The sequence below is a fragment of the Macaca mulatta genome, chromosome 12, assembly GCF_049350105.2.
Source record: "Macaca mulatta isolate MMU2019108-1 chromosome 12, T2T-MMU8v2.0, whole genome shotgun sequence".
In the NCBI taxonomy this organism is placed as follows: domain Eukaryota; kingdom Metazoa; phylum Chordata; class Mammalia; order Primates; family Cercopithecidae; genus Macaca; species Macaca mulatta.
Genome location: NC_133417.1, coordinates 60900047 through 60918899, shown reverse-complemented (window position 1 = coordinate 60918899; position 18853 = coordinate 60900047). Strand labels below are relative to the sequence as shown.

Below are 18853 nucleotides of genomic sequence, written 5' to 3'. Positions count from 1 at the left end.
ATAATGCATTAAACTGTATTCATAATGTATTAATCTTTTTATGGATTATTGAGTTGAATTTGTTAAAAATTTGTTAAAAATTTGTCAAGAATTTTTGCATCTTCATGAGGGATATTAGTCTGTAATTTTTGGTTTTTATAAATCAACAATTCTTCATTAGGTTCTTACACTTACCAGGTCTCATCAGAGAATGTTGTATGTTCTCTCTTAATTATAAGGAGTGATGACCTGGCAGAAGTACAATCAATTCTGTCTCTTGGCTGGTGGATAATTTCAGTTCTCATGTCTCTTAACTCTTGATAATAGCAATGATTCCTTCCACCAAAAGGAATCATTCAAAGCTTTTCCTTCGGTGAATCAGTTTGGGCATATGTGTTAAGGAGACATCGCAATACAACCCAAGCAACTTAATTATAAATTCTTTCACTGTGATGCTTCACTTACCCTTTATTGAGAGAATCAGGAAAATATCCTTATTCTTTGTAATCAAAATTCTGAGCATTTATTGAAACACCCTCCTTTTTACCACCTTCTGTCAGACAGTAGAAAGGGCTTTGCAAGAAGCTTGATTAATATCTGGGTGTCTCGTTTAGTGAATACATTGATTAGAATTTCCCTACATAGGTCTTGAATGAGAATAAAGCTGAGATTTCAGAAGTTTCCCAGCTGATGTCCTGGGTGTTTTAAATTGTCTTCTAGTCCATAGGAACAGAACACTGATTTTTAATTCTGCTCAGTTAACGAGAGCCAGTGTGAGTTTGCACTTTCCTTGTGGGTTTACTTTAGGGTCAGGATGGAAAATCTCAACTTAGGCAATAGAAAATAATATGTGCAGAAGGCATTTAACTACCCTTGTTTTTGGATGTAGAAACATTCCCTACCATTATCCTTCTCCTTAACCCTAGTTCACTCATGGTTAACTTTGAGTTGAATGATAAAAATATACATAAAATACAAAGGGATATGAGATAAATAATATTAAAATAATCTTCTGTAAGAAAAAGAGGTAAGAGCAGTCATAATCTACAATGGCATTTAAGAATAAAATATAATGTTTTATCCAGATTACAGTGCATTATTATTTAATTAAGGTCCAAACTGTCCTAATACAGATAGCAGATATATTTATTTTGACTTGCATTGTGTTTTAAAAAAATGTTTAGTTGATGTTAGCATTTACATATCATGAGATTTTTAAAATAAAATTCCAGAATTCTAGTTATCTTGGAAAATTTGTCTGATCTAGGCCTATGCTATTCCGAAAATGATAAGCTGAGTGGTGCTGCAACCCTCAGATGGGTAAGTCTTATTTGTCCATTTTGTAACAGTCCACACTTGGGCAATCTTACTCATTTGAATCAACTTTCTGGCCTGAGTAGACACTTCAGTTTAAAATCCCTGACAAAATTAGTGATAGCTTTCTTTATTGAATTTTTATGAGCATACTAAAAAAAACTAATTTCAGATCAACACCAATATTGGTTGATGCTCTGAAAAGATAAAGCATTTCCCTGTAGTGACATCTACAACTTATTAAAGGCCTTTCTAGAAAGGATAAGATGAAAGCATGGGGGCTCAAAGATGGAGTTAGTTTGTCTTCTAATTTATAAATTTCCTTCCTTCCTTCCTTCCTTCCTTCCTTCCTTCCTTCCTTCCTTCCTTCCTTCCTTCCTTCCTGCCTCCCTCCCTCCCTCCCTCCCTCCCTCCCTCCCTCCCTCCCTTCCTCCCTTCCTCCCTCCCTCTCTCTCTTTCTTTTTTCTTGCTCTATCGCCCAGGCTGGAGTGCAGTGGTGCAATCTCAGCTTACTGCAACCTCCACCGCCCAGGTTCAAGCGATTCTCCTGCTTCAGCCTCACGAGTAGCTGGGATTACAGGTGCCCACCACCATGCTCAGCTAATTTTTTTTGTGTTTTTAGTGGAGGTGGGGTATCATCACGTTGTCCAGGCTAGTCTCAAACTCCTGGCCTCAGGTGATCCACCCACCTCGGTCTCCCAAAGTGCTGGGATTACAGGCGTGAGCCATTGCACCCGGCCCTAATTTATAAATTAATAATTACTTATTTCTAAAATAGTATTAATTTCTGTTAAAGATCAGATTTGGTAATTAGTTGGTAAATAGAACCAGGAGGTATTAGGGGAAGATGGAAACCCATTGTAGATCAACGCATACATTTATTAACTTGATTTGTATACTTAAACTAGATTGCTGAATTTTGGCTAGAAATGTTTACTCCCTGAGCATGATTATAACACAAAACCAAGTTAAGAATACATGGGCTAGGCCAGGCATGGTGGCTCACGCCTGTAATCACAGCAATTTGGGAGGCCAAGGTGAGAGTATCACCTGAGGTCAAGAGTTCAAGACCAGCCTGGTCAACATGGTGAAACCCCGTCTCTACTAAAAATACAAAAAAAAAAAAAAAAAAAAATTGCTGGCATCGTGGCAGGCGCCCGTAATCCCAGCTACTCGGGAGGCTGAGGCAGGAGAATCGCTTGAGCCTGGGAGGCGGAGGTTGCAGTGAGCCAAGATTATGCCACTGCACTCCAGCCTGGCTGGTGGAGCAAGACTCTGTCTCAAAAAAAGAAAAAAAAAAAAAAGAATTTATGAGCTAGCCTTCATATATTATCCTTTCATAATATTTAGTCGACTTACATAATTAACTCCCTCACAATAATTAAGTAACTAATTATGGAGCAAGAATATAAGCAATCATTCTGGTGGTCCATTTTTGAGGTCTAACAATGCCAACTAAATCTTATATTTGTTATGTTACATGCCAAATGGATATTTTATTGGTGAAATTAACACCACAGGGAAGCCATCAGAATGTATCTACTAACAATCTTGTCCAAATATCTTTAACATATACGTAGAAATACTGAAAAATCACGTGCACCAGTTATCAAAATTACATGAATGCTTTATCTGATTTAACTGCAATGAAATGGTAGAGTTTTATTCACTTAGATAAACAATGAAATTAATTGGAGCTTCATAAAGGTTCGTGTGCAATGAGAGTATAAGGGAGCTCAGCGAGTTTATAGAAATCAAAAGAAAACTGTCTGATAAAAACAGGTAATTTTTGCAATAGATTTGAATCCTAGGAAGCAAGCTTTCTCTGTTGGACATTTGTGGCCTTTAAGGCCATTTTGTTTAATCTCTTTACTACACTTGTAAACTCAACCAAAAAAAAAAAAAAATCCCTGTGTGATGAAATTTACTTTTTATTATTTGCTTTTCAGAACCAGGACTAAATTCCCAGGGCAGGCAGTTAATGTTGATTAATAAGATCTGTGTTGAATGGCTTTTGTAGGTTTTCACCTCCTTGTGTGCCACTTAAGGAAGAAAAAAACGAAGAGTTTTCCCACGATTTTAGACTTTTTTGTAAGACATGCTGAATAATGATTAGAGCTCCATGTCTAACTATGGTAGTCAACTGGACTTCCCGCTGGGGAGTACATTTTTATCATTTTACCAAACCTTCAGAATTTACCTAGGAGACTTGTGATGGTCTGAGTATCAAGTCTGTTCAATTGCTCCTTTCCACAGCTGAAACTTAGAGTTTGGGAGAATCTCTGGTGTTGGGGTAAATTTGGATGTGTTTTATTATGTGTAGTAATTCCAACGTTTAAGTGAATGATAGGATGTATTTGGAGTAAAATGGAAGAGAAATTTTGGATACTGAGAGTTGATTATTTTGTCTTCCCATGGGCGCTGGTAAATCTAGACTTTCATGTTTACTGTGCTAATGTAAATTTGGTAATAAAACATATATGTGATATAAATTTTAAAATATTGATGCACAGACCCCATCAATTGTTCTTATTTCGGTTATTTTTATTTTTACTTTAATTTCGAATATGGTGGCAGTACTTGTCCATTGTTAAAGTAAATCTGACAGAAAATATGTGTTTAGAAGGATCTTTCTATGGCCTGAATTTCTTCTCGATTCTTTCCCTATCCTTTGGGGAGAATTCCCTGTCATGTCAGTCTTCTCTCTCTCTGGTTGTTTATAACATTCTGCCAAATATGCTAACATTTGGATAAATACATTGTTTTCAAATTATTCATTCATAGATTTGGCTTTCCTAGACACTTTGTGAGATCCCCAAGGACAAGACCATATCTCCCTCTTTTTAAAAAGAATTTATTATATTTTAAGTTCTGGGATACATGTGTAGAATGTGCAGGTTTGTTACATAGGTATACGCGTGCCATGGTGGTTTGCTGCACCCGTCAACCCGTCATCTACATTAGGTATTTCTCCTAATGCTGTCTCTCCCCCAGCCCCTCAACCCCTGACAGGCCCTGGTGTGTGATGTTCCCCTTCCTGTGTCCATATGTTCTTATTGTTTAGCTCCCACTTATGAATGAGAACATGTGATGTTTGGTTTTCTGTTCTTGTGTTAGTTTGCTGAGAATGATGGTTTCCAGCTTCATCCATGTCCCTGCAAAGGACATGAACTCATCCTTTTTTATGGCTGCATAGTATTCCATGGTGTATATGTGCCACATTTTCTTTATTTAGTCTATTGTTCATGGGCATTTGGGTTGGTTCCAAGTCTGCTATTATGAACAGTCTCCCTCTTTTTTTATTCCTGCTATTCTGACCCAATAGATATCTGATCATATAGGATCAATGAATATTTTGTTTTCATAGTTATATATAAAAATATCTAAGTTTCATTTTAGAGGTAACCTCTCTCTTTTTCTAACTTAATATTTTATTACATACAGAATATTTCTCACTGTATGTGATCACAATGATCATGAGCAGCTTTGTTGAAAAGAATCATGTAATGCAATAGACTTTTCGTATTTCACACGTGTAAAACTGTAGGTAGATCTGTGTATAAAATCGAGGTGTACAACATCCATTCTCAAATCAATGCTTTTTTTTTTATGAACTCTATCTCAAGAAAAGTTATTGTTTCATCAATTTCTGGCCATTTGGTTTTCTCTTACCCAAGGGCATTGTTTGTCATTCTATTCCTATGGCTTGCTTTTTTTCCCCTGCCATCTCTGCTTAAACTTCCAAGAGCCACAGGACACTGTTTTCCTTCAGAATTCCCACAATAAGGGTCACTTTAAAGCTTAACAGGTTTTAGCTTACAAACTCAGTGTGTGGGAGCCAATGCTTTCCTCTATTTTCTTAAAAATCAACCCAGTTCTAACATGGAGATTCTCCTCCTACAAGACTGTTTGGAAATTTAATCTGAATAATAAGACCCTCCCTAAAAGGGTTATGACAGTCACTCATAGAACTGAGATATAGGGAAGAGCCAATCATTGTCTCGCACTGGTAACTTTAGAGATTCCCCTTTAAATATGCAAGCTCTTCAATTACTTTGCTACTCTTGAGGCACGGGATTCTATGAGCCTTGAAACTTCAATGGCAAGGACCTTATCTTTAGATATGTTTTACACATATCTGAATGATTACTGTTATTACAGAGGTAAAAAACACGTCCTCTTACCTGTCTTAGGGATTCTCCTTGACTTCAGAAGCTTTCTCCCTCTAAGCTCACACTCCTGGACACTTGCCATTATCTTTCATGTCTTTTACTCCATTACAAAAGTCAAAATTCATGAGGCAAGAACACACAAAACTGGTTGCCTATCTGTAAGGTAAGAAAGAGGAGGCTCTACAAGGAGAAAGAGGCACACTAACTTTCCCAGAGCCTCACTGCTTTTTGCCCCTTGAGATTTAACAGAATTTTGATCATAGAGACACAACTGATATGCCTCATAAAGCAAACAGCATTTTCTCGTTTTTTCAGTTTTCTTTTCTTTCTTTTTTTTAAATTTAACTTTAAGTTCTGGGATACATATGTGGAACATGCAGGTTTGTTACATAGGTATAGATGGCAAGCACCATTTTCCAAGGAGCTTGAAATTCAGGGAGGTGTGGAAGAAGACTACTCAAAATGGCAGCAGGTTTGAATGGCCACAGAAGCAGCTGTTTTTCTTCCAAACCCAGGGAAAACAGAACTGTGGTCTTGTCGTGGGACCCAGATGTCGCATATACCTCCAGACCTCAAACAGAAGTTCCTCTTCTAAGGTTAAATTTATACACTTTCTTAAATATGAACAAAATTAAAAAAAATTGTTTCAGCTCTGTCCATCTCCAACAGGTAGGCAAAATAATTACTGTGCTAGATCACAAAGTAAAAATAAATGCAACTTGGTTATTGTTTCTTCCCCTTCCCTTTCTTTTCTTACCTTCTTTCCCCTATTCCAAATATTCTGTGATATTTATGAAAAGTTAGAGTATATTAAAAAGCTGGATGATGATTTACTAAACACTTGCAGTGGTCCTATAGTTAGATTTTGAACCAAGGAGAAAGCCTTAATGCAAAATTTACATCACCACAAAATATCAGAGTCTTAGAGATCCTGTTAGCTCATATGACTAACTTTAGTTAAAGCTGTAAACATGGCTCAATATTTTTAAGAAAATGATTATAGTATTACCTATATATTATCATAAGGTAAGAGATGATGGGTGGAAATTGTGGGGGATATCTGGTACAGAAAAAAATAGAATTTACTTAAAAATTTGCTACTACATTACAATTTATTTAATACCCGCATTTAATTATCACTTTGGATTATTTAAGTCTTATTTTCATGTGAAAAAGGTTGAGCTCTTCCACATTATCTTTTTCATGAATATTTAATGAAAAAATTAACTTGGACTCCATTACACTTGTTCAAAATGCTTTTAAAAGATTTTTTTAAAGGCCTCTTTTAACATTAACACTTCAGTATACTGTAGTTGACACTTTCAAAAGAATTAAACTGCTAGAAAAATGGTACTCCCTTTGGGATATTTATCAAGCCATGCAATATTTTAAAATGCGGTAAAATGCTTCTTGTTTCAGTGAATGAGAATGGTCTTCTTATATAATGTAGGGATGAAAGAAGATACTTAGAAAGATCAGGGAAGAGTGAAAAAGACACTTTGAAAAATCGGGGAAGATTTTCATCATAAGGTGCAAGCGAGGGCAAGAGTATAATATGTGTTTATGTGATACATAAGATTTACTTCTAAACAATCTAAGAGGATAAGGGATAAAATCACCATTCAGTTTCCAAGTGAACACAATATAAATAATATTGATGATGACCAAAGGAAAATACAAAATAAGAAATTAAAAGTCATGAAAAGATAAAGAAACTGGATCAAAATGAGAGTTCAACAAAGGGAGCAATGAGAAAACTAAATCGAAAAAAAAAAAAGTAAATATAATCTTAAACTACAGATGCAGAGAGACAAAGTATAGGAGGAGAGGATGTTTTTTGCAGAAGGGGGTCCATGGACCTGTGAAGTGACCTTATGGCCCTAGAGTGCCCCACCTTCCTTCTGGAGGCCCTTCTTAGTGCCGCCTTAGCTGGTATCTTGTTTTGTAGAGCACAGCAGAGAAGTCAGCATCTTCAACAGAGCCCCGATTCAATTCTGTATTCTCTCACTATATCCTGAACTCCTTTTTGGAGTTCCCACTCTTATTTCCATCCTTTTTGTAATGTAATATGATTTGCTCACTTCAAAAATTAAATCTGTGCATTAGACCTGTAACACTATTGAGTTAAAATTAGAGAATTCACAAACTTTGATGGCAACGATACCTTGAATAATAAAAGTAAACACATATATAGATCTTATGGTGTTTTAAGCACTTTATGTATACTAATTCATCTAATCCTTTCAAAAACTCTGAGATATGTCTTACCATCATCACCATTTTACAGATGAAACAAACACACAAATACGAAACACAAGTTATGAAATGGAGGAGGATGTGAAACTAGGCAGTTTAGCCTTCAGTATCCATATGCTTAATCTTTCTGCTATACTTCCCGTTGTTTTGGAAATGGAAACTGAAGGGCAGATCATATGATGGCACCTGACAAAGTCTTATTTTATCATAAAAAATGCAGCCAGTGCTAAAGCTACCTACTTACCTTTAGCACTTCTTATATTTCTAGGGTGAGTAATGGCATAGTCTACCATCTCATCTCATTTGCATAATACTTTGTTTCTCTCGCTATTTTGTCCTCTCTCTGCAGTTTTACTCTCAACTCCTCTGTTTGTTTCCTGGAGTTTTTGTAACCTATTACCACACACTTGGTGTCTTACCACAACAGAAATTAATTCCTTTTTCACAGTTTTGGAAGCGAGATTTTTGAAATCAAAGTGTTAGGGATTTTTTTTTTTTTTTTTCTCTAAAGGCACCGCAGAAGAGTCTGTTCCATGCCTCTTTCCTGACTTCTGGTGGCAGCAGGCAATCCTTGGCATTCTTTGACTTGTAGCTGCACCATTCCGACCTCTTTCTACCTCTTCATGTGGACTTCTTCTTTGTGTGTCTGTCTGTTAAATCTCTCTCTTCTTTTTAAGGAAATCAGGCATTGGGTTGAGAGCCCACCCTAATTCCAGGATGATCTCATTTGGGAATCTTTAATCTAATTACATCTGCAAAGACATCTATTTACAAGTAAGGTCACATTTAGTGCCAGTGTTAGGACTTGGCATATTTTTTTGGAGACCACTCTTCAACCAGCTATACCTTCTCCACATTTCCTCTATCATCTAATTCTACTTTTAGTCCTTTACTGTTAAATGGATTGACTGTACTTTAATTAAAAATTAAATATGTTAATAAATCCTACATATTTATCCATTGTGCAGATTCCTGAGTCTGAGTCTACTGACAAATATACCACATCCTCAGAGTAACTTGGAGTCTCTTAAAATTGTCTTGCTGGCCTCTAGAGGAGATTGTCCCCATAAGCATGTTCCTTAAGACGGATGCCTGGGTCAGAATACATAATACAGTAGGTATTGTACACGCTCTAGTAATATTGGTATTGGTGACATTTTAATAGAAAAAGGAATTTTGGTTTATCCAAAGATTTTTCATCAAAGGGGTTTAAGCTGACCTCTATTCAACTTCTTAAGATAAGAATTCTATGGAAAATTATATTGTAATATTTACATTTTATCTAAAATGTTTATAAAACATAACTTTCATACATTTATTATTTTCTGATACGATATCATAAGCATAAACATAATTTTTATGCTTCAGTGTGTGGAATGAATGCTTCCAGTCAGACTAGAAACTTTAAATCATTAATTACCTCCCCAGGGTTTTGCTTCCTGTTCTAATGCCATCAGTTTACTTATTACAATTTTAGCATAAAAATTATTTTTCCTAAACCAGATTCCGTTTTTGTTTTTCTGAGTCAATGTCTGATAGGTAAGATATTTGAAATTTTCTTTATGTGCTGAAAGTAACCTCAAAATAATTTGGTAAGATATTGGACAACTATTATTTTTCTTGTTTATAAGAGCATAACAACATAAATTATTTCATTGTAAGATGCAGCTTATTTTTTGTACCACTATGATTCTCATTTTAGAGATGTTAAATTGAAAAAAGTGCCTCTTAGAATCAATTATCCTTAATTTCTAAATCTATGCATTAAAAATCCTTGAACCCATGCATTTAAAAAAAACACGTGTTTGTTATCTTTTATTACAGTGTGTTTGCCCTTGTTGCCTTGTTTGTTTTTGTTTTGTTTAATTAGTTTCTTTTCTTTATCCAGTTCCTTTTTATAAGCACAAGGATTCTGAGAAGCACTGCCCCTCCCACGTGCCACATTCTGGGGAGAGACGATTGGAATACCTTCTGGATCAGGTATCTCTGGTGATCATTCCACCTAGTTAAGATGAAGCTGGTGATATCCTTCGGCTTGTTTCAGGTAATGTAACCAGGTTTTCTGGTGACTTGGGAATTAACAGGCTAAAAGCAAGTTTTCAGTTTCTGGAGAAGGGGTTCCCAATCTCATTTGAGGGTGTTGGAGGAAAAATCCCTTCAGAAAATAAAGCATGACAGTAAGATTTTAGTGTGCAGGAAGTAAATTCAGTTCCTTTGGAGATCAGCATGCCTCTATTCAATCCTCTCCTTAATCCCTTATGAACCAGATCTAGCAGGGGGTTGGACCAGGAAATTGAGTGTAGGGTTATAGGTGATAAGATGAGGAGAGGCACTCCCCTCAGGAGTTAAGATTCAGGAAATTTGGTTTGCACTTTAGCCAGTACAAGGCATTTCACCAGGATGGAGAATATGTGCTCTCTTGCACAGAAATCCATGCCAGCAGTAAGTGATGTGGAAGGATTTAGTGAAATTTTGCCAATAACCCCAGGCTTACTGCTTAATGAACAGAACATTCTCCTGGGACTTTAAGAGGTCCTATGAAATAAGGGACATGAATGATGCACTTTCTTTTCTGTTAGGCTTAAGAAATTCTGTTCTGAGTGCAAATAGAGAGAATGATTTCCATCTTTCCTATTAGATAGCAGATATCTTTACATCTTGGATACATTTAGAAAGAATAAAAATGTGAATGATTGAAATCTAGTCAGTCAATTGATTTATTAGAATTCCTGGAAGAAGACTGAGTAAACACAATCTCATTCTCTTTCTTTTTCTCTCTGTCAATTCTTCTTCTTGAGTTCCTTTACTATGGGATATAAATGAAACAGTGCGATATAAAACTAGTATAATGATGGTCAAGAGTAGGTCCCTAATAAATCTTGGTTATTACTGTTATTGGAGAGAATGATGAAATTTGAAGTTGGGGGGAAAAAGAATAGTACAAACTGGAAATGAATTGGAATGAGTGGTGCTTCAGGTTGCCCTCAATTTGGTATTGGTACCTCAGTAAATCAGAGTTGCTGTGACCTTGGCTTTGATGTAAGGGTAGCAGAATGATTTAGAAAAAACAGCATTAGATTAAAAGCCAGAGACATATTATAGTCCTAGTTCCTTCGTTCACTAGAGATTTGACCTTGAAAAGCTTAATTTGTTTAAATTCCGTTTCCTCATCTGAAAAATGAAGACTGATGATATCTTTCTTAACTCCATTTTGTGATGATCCAATGGAATAAAGTGCTGTCAAAATGTGAGGTGTTATTTTTTTATCCAAAAAATTCAGTGAATTTACATTTTATAAGTTAGTATATGCCATCTCTATGTCTTAAATCCCCACAGCCTCAGGCCAGGAAGCTGTCCTATTTTCATTGGCGGAATCCCAGTAACTATTAGTTGTAACTACAACTATTAGTTACAATGAATGGTTATTATACTACTACAAAGATTGTTGTTGTTATATTTAATTTAAAACACTTATAACAAAAGTAATAAGTAGTTTACAATCACAGTCACAAAACAACCACACCACCACAACAATCAAACCTAGAGCAACTAAGGGGACAAGATGTACAGGGACTAGGGGTGTAGAAGAGCAATTCTGAAGAGGGGGTCAGGGAAATTCTCATGGCAAGTTGACAAGTTGAAACCTGAATGAGATTTGAAAGAGTTAATGGAGAAAGATGTGCACCTGTATGGGGAAAGAACATTCCACAGGGAGAGAGCAGCTAAATCCAGTGGCTCAAGGTGGCAACATACCTGATGTGTTCAAGGAGCAGCATAGCAATCAGAGAAGTTACTCAGTGGGGGATACTCACCCTTGACTTCTGCACGTTTGATGATCCCTTGGATTTGCCTAATCCATCCTGTTACATATCAATATATATACTTATATTTTACATAGAAAATATATTATTTTAAAATATACTATTTAGGCATATATACTACATAACTATACATAAAATATAAGTACATGCACACAACGCATATGTGTGTTGTGCGTATATATTACATATGCATATTATATACATGCACCTGTAGTATATATGTGTATATATAATATATATTTTGATTGTATTATGTATAGCCCTTACTCCACAATTTTGATATCAATCTTTTCCAATTAATTGTTTTAAAAATATATAAATACCTTGTTGAGGATACCCCACATGCATTGTTATCTGGGCTGAATAGTTTCCAAATAATAATTTGAGTCAAGTATGTTATACAGAGTAAATTGACAAGATAATTGTTCCCACATATTGTTGTCTTAGCAAAAGTTTGGGGAGTATGCTACATAATATACTTACAAGGAGGCATTTTGTGATAAATGTAAAATAATAACAAAGTATTACACTTGTATAACTAGGATTTTTTCTTGCTATCTGGAGGAAATATTCTATCAAATATTAGACTTTTGCTCCTGGAAAAAATATATGCATAGATTTGTGAATATAGATAGATATCTTTATATAACTATTAATCTACCTATCTTTCTAGCTATGTAATTATATACAAATACACGTAAATGTGTTTATAAATGAAGTAAATAAAAGTTAGTTTCTTAATCCATGTCTTTATGTTCAGCTTATTTATCCTTCTATTTTCATACAATTATATCCTATTATATTTTAATTTATTGGTTCTTGTCTAGATATGACTTTATCCTCTAACGAAGTGTCTCTAGAATTCTTCTACTCCCCAAACCCTGGGCTGTCTTTCAATGCAGACACTGAACGTTAGAATGAGAAAATCCTTTTTCCTAATTTGATACCATTCTAAACACACTTTATGAAACTTACTTAACTTTTTATTACAGTGAAAATGATGCTCAGTGAACTACCAGTTTTCCGGGTATTCTTTCCTCTCTCATCGTCAAATGGTAAACTTCTGTTTTTTTTCAGCTACAGCAATGATGTGAATTCTTAACAGCATATATTTGAGTACTTTCTCCTACAATAGAAAGGATAAAAAGCATTCAAAAACCTCTAATTTTTTTTCATATGAAGACAACCTTTTTATTGGAATATAGAGGCAATTAAATCTTCTAAAAGATATGATAGAAAAAAAAAAAACCCTAGGTCTAAGAACCTAAGAGAATAATATTGTCCTCCACGAATGTTGATATCTAAGTATGCATTCCTAAGAAAGCTTTTAAAGCTGACTTTCTAGATATGTTTGAAATAACATTGAGAGGATAAAAACAAACTCTGAACTGGGAATGTTTATTCCAAATTACTGAATGACAAGTTTGAATAAAAAAATAATTTTTTTTATTTTATCTAGGATTTTATCACATTTTATCTAGGATTTTATCTAGGATTACATGGAGACCTTAATTAATGAACTATGAGTTCCCAGGGGGATAAGAACTATTTTCTTAATATATAGTGTTCCTGCAGAATCAAACTAAAGTTTTCAAATAACCTATCCTGTATGCATTGGCTATGTTTATTTTAGGCTTAAATTATTTGAATATGATAGCTCTTGATTTCTAATCTGAGAAAGGGACATATATTTACAATTAATCTCTTTCTAGAAGGAATATGTCTATTGTATAACTATAGTTTGAATTTCTATCTATTACAATGAAAATTTGCCATTAGGGATAAGACATTCTTTATTATTTCTCTGTTCATCAAAATATGTTTAAATCTACCCTGAAAACAAGGAGAAGTTGTTTGGCTACTCTGGAAGCATGATACTCAAAGCAACTGGTATAGAAGCCCTTTCAACTCCCAACTGTGTTAAAATGAAAACAAATAATGTCAACTACTCTATTAAATTCTGTACAGTTAGAAAAATCTGCCCCTCTGATAGAAGCTTTAAAAGTAACCAACCAGTTCTCACCAATCTTATGGTGAATTCAATGGTGTCCTAACAAAGTGGGAAGGGTTAGGATATAAGAGCATTTTTTTGACATGATGCTCTCTAGGGAAGTTAAATTTATTCCTAACATAAGTACTAAATCATAAGAGAGACAGTGCTTTAGCTTTTTCAAGATATGGTACAATTTTTATAACTGTACTACCTCATCTCTGTTTGAACTCTAAGATTTTATACTATGCAATCTGACAGCTAGTTATAAAATGGAAAATGGTGTTGTTTTAAGTCAAATTTGTTGAGGGCAGTATTGAGAAATTTGCATGACCTGTCTTTCAAGTGGTAATGCTATATCAGGCAACAAATATTTCTGTTTCTATTTCCATGTTTATGTTTTGTGATGTCACCTGTAGGCATCTGTCTGAAAGAAATCTAAAACTATTTATTATTCTGTTTTCTAGCTCTGTCCAGATGTTTAGCTACAGGGTAGTGTTACAGCCCAGATTAGTGCAGCTGGTTAGAAGACCCTGCTAAATATGTACAGCATCTGTGGTTTGTCTTGGGAGGTTGGATTTCTATTAATTAAATGTGCAGCGAACTTACAAAGATCTTGCTTCTCAGTTAAACTGACTATGGAACAGAACTAGTTTTAAAAGCCAAGAATAAATAACAGCAAACTTTTTTAAACAAATGTACCCAATTACATAAATAGAGTAAAAATATATTTAAATGAAAAAGCAGTCATTTTATCAAGAAAGTATGTCTATTTTCAATACTGCTGCTAGAAAATAGCCCATTTTTATAAGATTATCTGAGAATTAAACTCACTGCTTTTATTGATAATTTAGTTTAAAAGGCCACCATTTCTTTCTATATCCTCTTCACTTTGGTGTTTACTTTTATTTAAAGGGAAAAAAATTGAGTCAAAAATAATCATTCCAGCAACATTACACTGAGCCAAAATTAATCAGACAGCAACTACAGCTTATACCACTTATGATTACAGTTGTGATGTTTAGATGAATTTCCTGGCTTAATATTCTGTTAGGGGGTCTTTTGTCATTATTGAGACATTTGGAAAATGGATTTTATGAAAAAGTATTCTAACAGTGAATGCTTACAAAACTGTCCACTGAACATCTGCAACAAATTAAATAAGCTTGTAAACATAATAAATAAGCTAACTTGAAAAGTATGAGGGAATAAACAAAATTTGATTCAGTTTTCTTTGGCTAGCTCAAATAATTTTATTTGTAATGGTTTTTGCAATCTCTGTGGTACACATGCCAGATACCCTGCCTGATACAGGGGACCACCAAACTGATTAGTTTAAAAAAGAAAGAAAAAGAAAGAAAGAAAGAAAAGAACCAGAGCCCAAGCCCAGATTTCACATATAACATGAATTGGGAATTGTACAGATTTTATGCATATAAATGTGTGAATTCTCATTGGCTGTTTATTTTTCTTCAAACCATGTTATGGACTGGATTTTGTCCCTCCAAAATTTGTATATTGAAGCCCTAACCCCCTGTATAACTGTATTGAAGATTGGACCCTTAAGGAAGTGATTAAGATTAAATGAGGTTATAAAGACAGGGATCTCTGATTTGCTAGAAGTGGTGTCTTTATAAAAGAGGAAGACGCACCAGAGATAGCTTTCTCTCCCCCTACCTTGTGAATACAAAGTGAGAAGGCAGCCATTTGCAACCCAGGAAGAGAGCCCTCACCAGAACTTGACTATACTGGCACCCTGATCTCAGATATCCAGCCCTCAGAACTGTGAGAAATAAATTTCTGTTCTTTATTCCACCAGTCTATGCTATTTTGCCACGACAGCCTACCCCATTCGATGACACCTGTTTAAAAGAAGTAATTCTTCATTATTAAAGCAGGTTGTAAGGCTTCTTCATAATTCAAATACTGCAAAGAAGTTTGCACAGCTGATTTCAGCTTGCTTGCTCTGAAGTTATCAGCACAGATATTCAGAAATTATCATTAACAGATGAATAAATTAATTGTCATATGCTTTATTTTCAAAATAGTGAACTCAACCTTGGTCATCTCCTGGGATGACACATTCCATGAGGGCAGGAAGCAATGCTGCAGGGGAATATAAAAGATCATCACCTATATAAAAGACCTATGAGACCTTTCCAGTGTCGCTTGAATTGGTAACAATATCTAGCTTTTAAAAACCAGATAAATTAAACTTTGTAGCGTGTTGCTATTTGAATGACCTACTCCGTGGAATTACAGCAGCAGTCTAATCCTTTAGGAGAGATGGCTCTATCAATCTTTGGATTTTTCTAATGTGGAAGCTACTCAATTGCATCTCAGAAATCAGGGAGGTAATTACTCATGCAGACAGCACAAAATGAAAGAAAAAAAATGCAAGTTCTGCTGAGTATCCCTTTTAGAACAAGCCGTGGAACAAGGAAAACAGCCTCTATAATCAGTCAAATTCTTCCACTAATTTTCCAGGTGTTGAAGGCTGTAGTGAGAATACATGCTATGAAAGTTAACAAAGCAAAGTGGCTTTAAGAGTGGGTTTTAGAAGACAGCAAAAAGGAGGAGAGGTATTTCTTATTTTTAAGCAATAATTCTACTAGGAGTGAAGTTCAGTTCAACTTTATTACTTTAAGTAAATGTTCTAGGACTTAAGTCTGATGTTACCTTATGGATCATGTAGCAAAAGTCTGATCATTCTATTAATTATAAATATTTTCAAAAATATTCATCTGTGGGGTGAGTTAAATATTCAAATTTTTGACAGGGTTATTTGGGATTTCCAAAAGTTTAAGAGATCTTATTAACAAACAAACTATAGAAAAGAATTTGAGAAATGCTGCTTTGGTTTATTCTAGATTACTTCAGACTTTTGTGTGTTCTAAAAATCTAAAGAATTTATACCTCCAGCTGAAAGCTTCTCTTTGCCATAAAATTTTTGCCTCCAATCATTTAAGTAACTGAGGAAGCTTCTTTCACTAAAGTGAAGAGAGGTAGCACTGTTTTTATGAAGCATGCAGTCACTGGGTTTGACATTACTTAATTTTGTTTTTGATACTGTGTATACAAAAATTTAGTTATAAGTAATCTCTTCCTTCTACTCAATCTCCTCTTTCTTCCAGTCATACCTAAGTATTTTCAACTTAAGATATTTAATTTGAATATTTAACTAAGTTAACATACTTCTTTCTTCTTAGGAATAACAAAAGGTGGGGAATAAGGTCAAGAGAGCTGTTCAACATCATGACCATGGTCACATGAACTCCAAATGTGCTAATTTCTGGTTGAAGTTCTTTTAAAATATAAACCATCTTTCAGATTGCCAGCCATATGAGAACAATTTTGTACCATGAACAAACTAAAAAATGATGTAATTTTCTTGGGCTGCTAGCTTTTGGATGATGCTACATTTATAGGGCAAAATGAAAAATAGTGGTAAAGAATATTGATATTTTTAATCTGTATAAATGAGCTAGCTACACCCTTGATTTTAGCAGTACATTTTTTTTCTCTGAGAGTTGGGTAACTGTGACTTTTGCAGCCATTTAAAAAGTCATCGGTGACGGTAAGAAACAGGAAGAATGGAGGTGATTGTTCATCATTAGAGCTGGGCTTTTGTGTGGCCTTGAGGAATCACAGGTCGTTGAGATTTCATTCTGGACAGGTTCCAGATAATGCAAAAGTGAGCTGCTTTATTTCAGAAATTCAATGCAAAGTTCACAAAACTGTAATAGTACATGCAGATTGCATTCCATGTCTTCTCTCACTCTTTCTAGTAACATTTTTTTGTACCAAATTACCATTTTCTAGAAGGGTGTCAATCTTCCTTTATATCATACTTTTTGAGTAATTAAGAGAATTCAGTCTTAATGTCTAACTCAAGTGAATGAAGAATTCATAGAATGCTGTAAAACAGTTATCAAATTAATACTCTGAAAGTTCACGTAAACAAAGGATGCAAAATATAATATTGAGAGACCTAGATTCATTTTTGTGATACTGGTTTTTTGAAAAGTTCTGAATTTCCCTTTTTCTGTGTGCTTTGTCACAAAAATAGCTCTGGGGTAAGGCAACTGACATAAAACACACTCAATATTATGGGGTGTAAAAGAAGGAAGATATTATAAAGATATTACAGTGTGTATACAGAGGAAAAATGCCATGGAGGAAGTAGAATTTCAAATGGATCTTAAAGTGGAGATTGTGATTTCTTTAGGAGGAGTGGATCTCAGTAATACTTTCAGTAAACTAATCTGACCACAGTGTGTAGGATGGATAAATACAATTGGGGAAGGGCAAGACATGAGCAGTGATCCTGGCAGCCAACGTAGGGAGTAAAAAAGGTTCAAACTGGGTGGTGGGGATAAGAATGGAAAGAGGAATGTACAATGCAAAAAGCATTGAGATTTGGGAACTAGTTATAAAATTGAGGGTAAAAAAAGGATAAAAAATACGAATCTGACTTTTTGAGTTAAGAAACTGGAAAACAGTATAGATATAAAACAACACATAAATGTTGAGTTTGTTATTGCAACTAGGGAATTGGAATCAGGAATGAAGAGACAGATCTAGGAGTAAATTTCCTTAAGTGTGATAATTGAGCCAACAGGGATGATTGTGTTTTTTGAATAGAAGAGTGCAGAAAGGGAAGAGAAGAGTTTTAAGGGCAAAACTTTAGGAAATAGCTACATTTACAAGAAGGCAGGATAAAAAGAGGTCATCCCCAAGTAACTTTACTTAGGTCAGAGAATCAAAGAGAATGAATTTTCAAGGAAGTTTAGTTAAAGTAGTCCAATGTTAGGAGATGATAAAGACGATAAAGACAGAGGTAGAAAACTAATTAAGGTTGAGTTTTCTTCTTTAACTCTATTTATTCATATATAGGTTGATTTTCTTTGTAACATAATAAGCTTTTAGAAAGATTGGCATTGTTTGCCAATTTTAAATTATTTGCTTTATGATTTCTGCATGGCAGAAAAGATGGCTGTTAAGAACTGATGACCCAAGACACTTTCCTTCCTGTAATTTCCCATCTTCTTCCTTAATTAATTCTCTCTCTCTCTCAAACTTAGACCACAAGTTGACTGAAGATGCAGCAAACAATAAATACATTTTCGGTTAGAAGATAAACAACCTGGTCAGCATTAGAATTCTCTGAGGCCATGTCTTTCTCCTCTCAGAAAACATCACTTCGTGTTTATTAAAAATAAAATGGCATCCTTGGAAGGAAAAAAAAAATATGTGTGCCCTCAAGAGTGAACCCTCTGTCTAGTAGAAGAAAACAGTAAAAATGTGGTCCTATCAGTTCT

At 34.7% G+C, this 18853-nt stretch overlaps 1 long non-coding RNA gene across 1 annotated transcript; it reads left to right on the top strand.

Moving 5' to 3' along the window:
- Window positions 1-6913: 6913 nt before the first annotated feature.
- LOC144333569 (uncharacterized) lies at window positions 6914-10972 on the top strand. Its single transcript, XR_013402326.1, has 3 exons — window positions 6914-7007; window positions 8690-8835; window positions 9610-10972. It is a non-coding gene; the product is annotated as an uncharacterized LOC144333569 (long non-coding RNA).
- Window positions 10973-18853: the final 7881 nt, after the last annotated feature.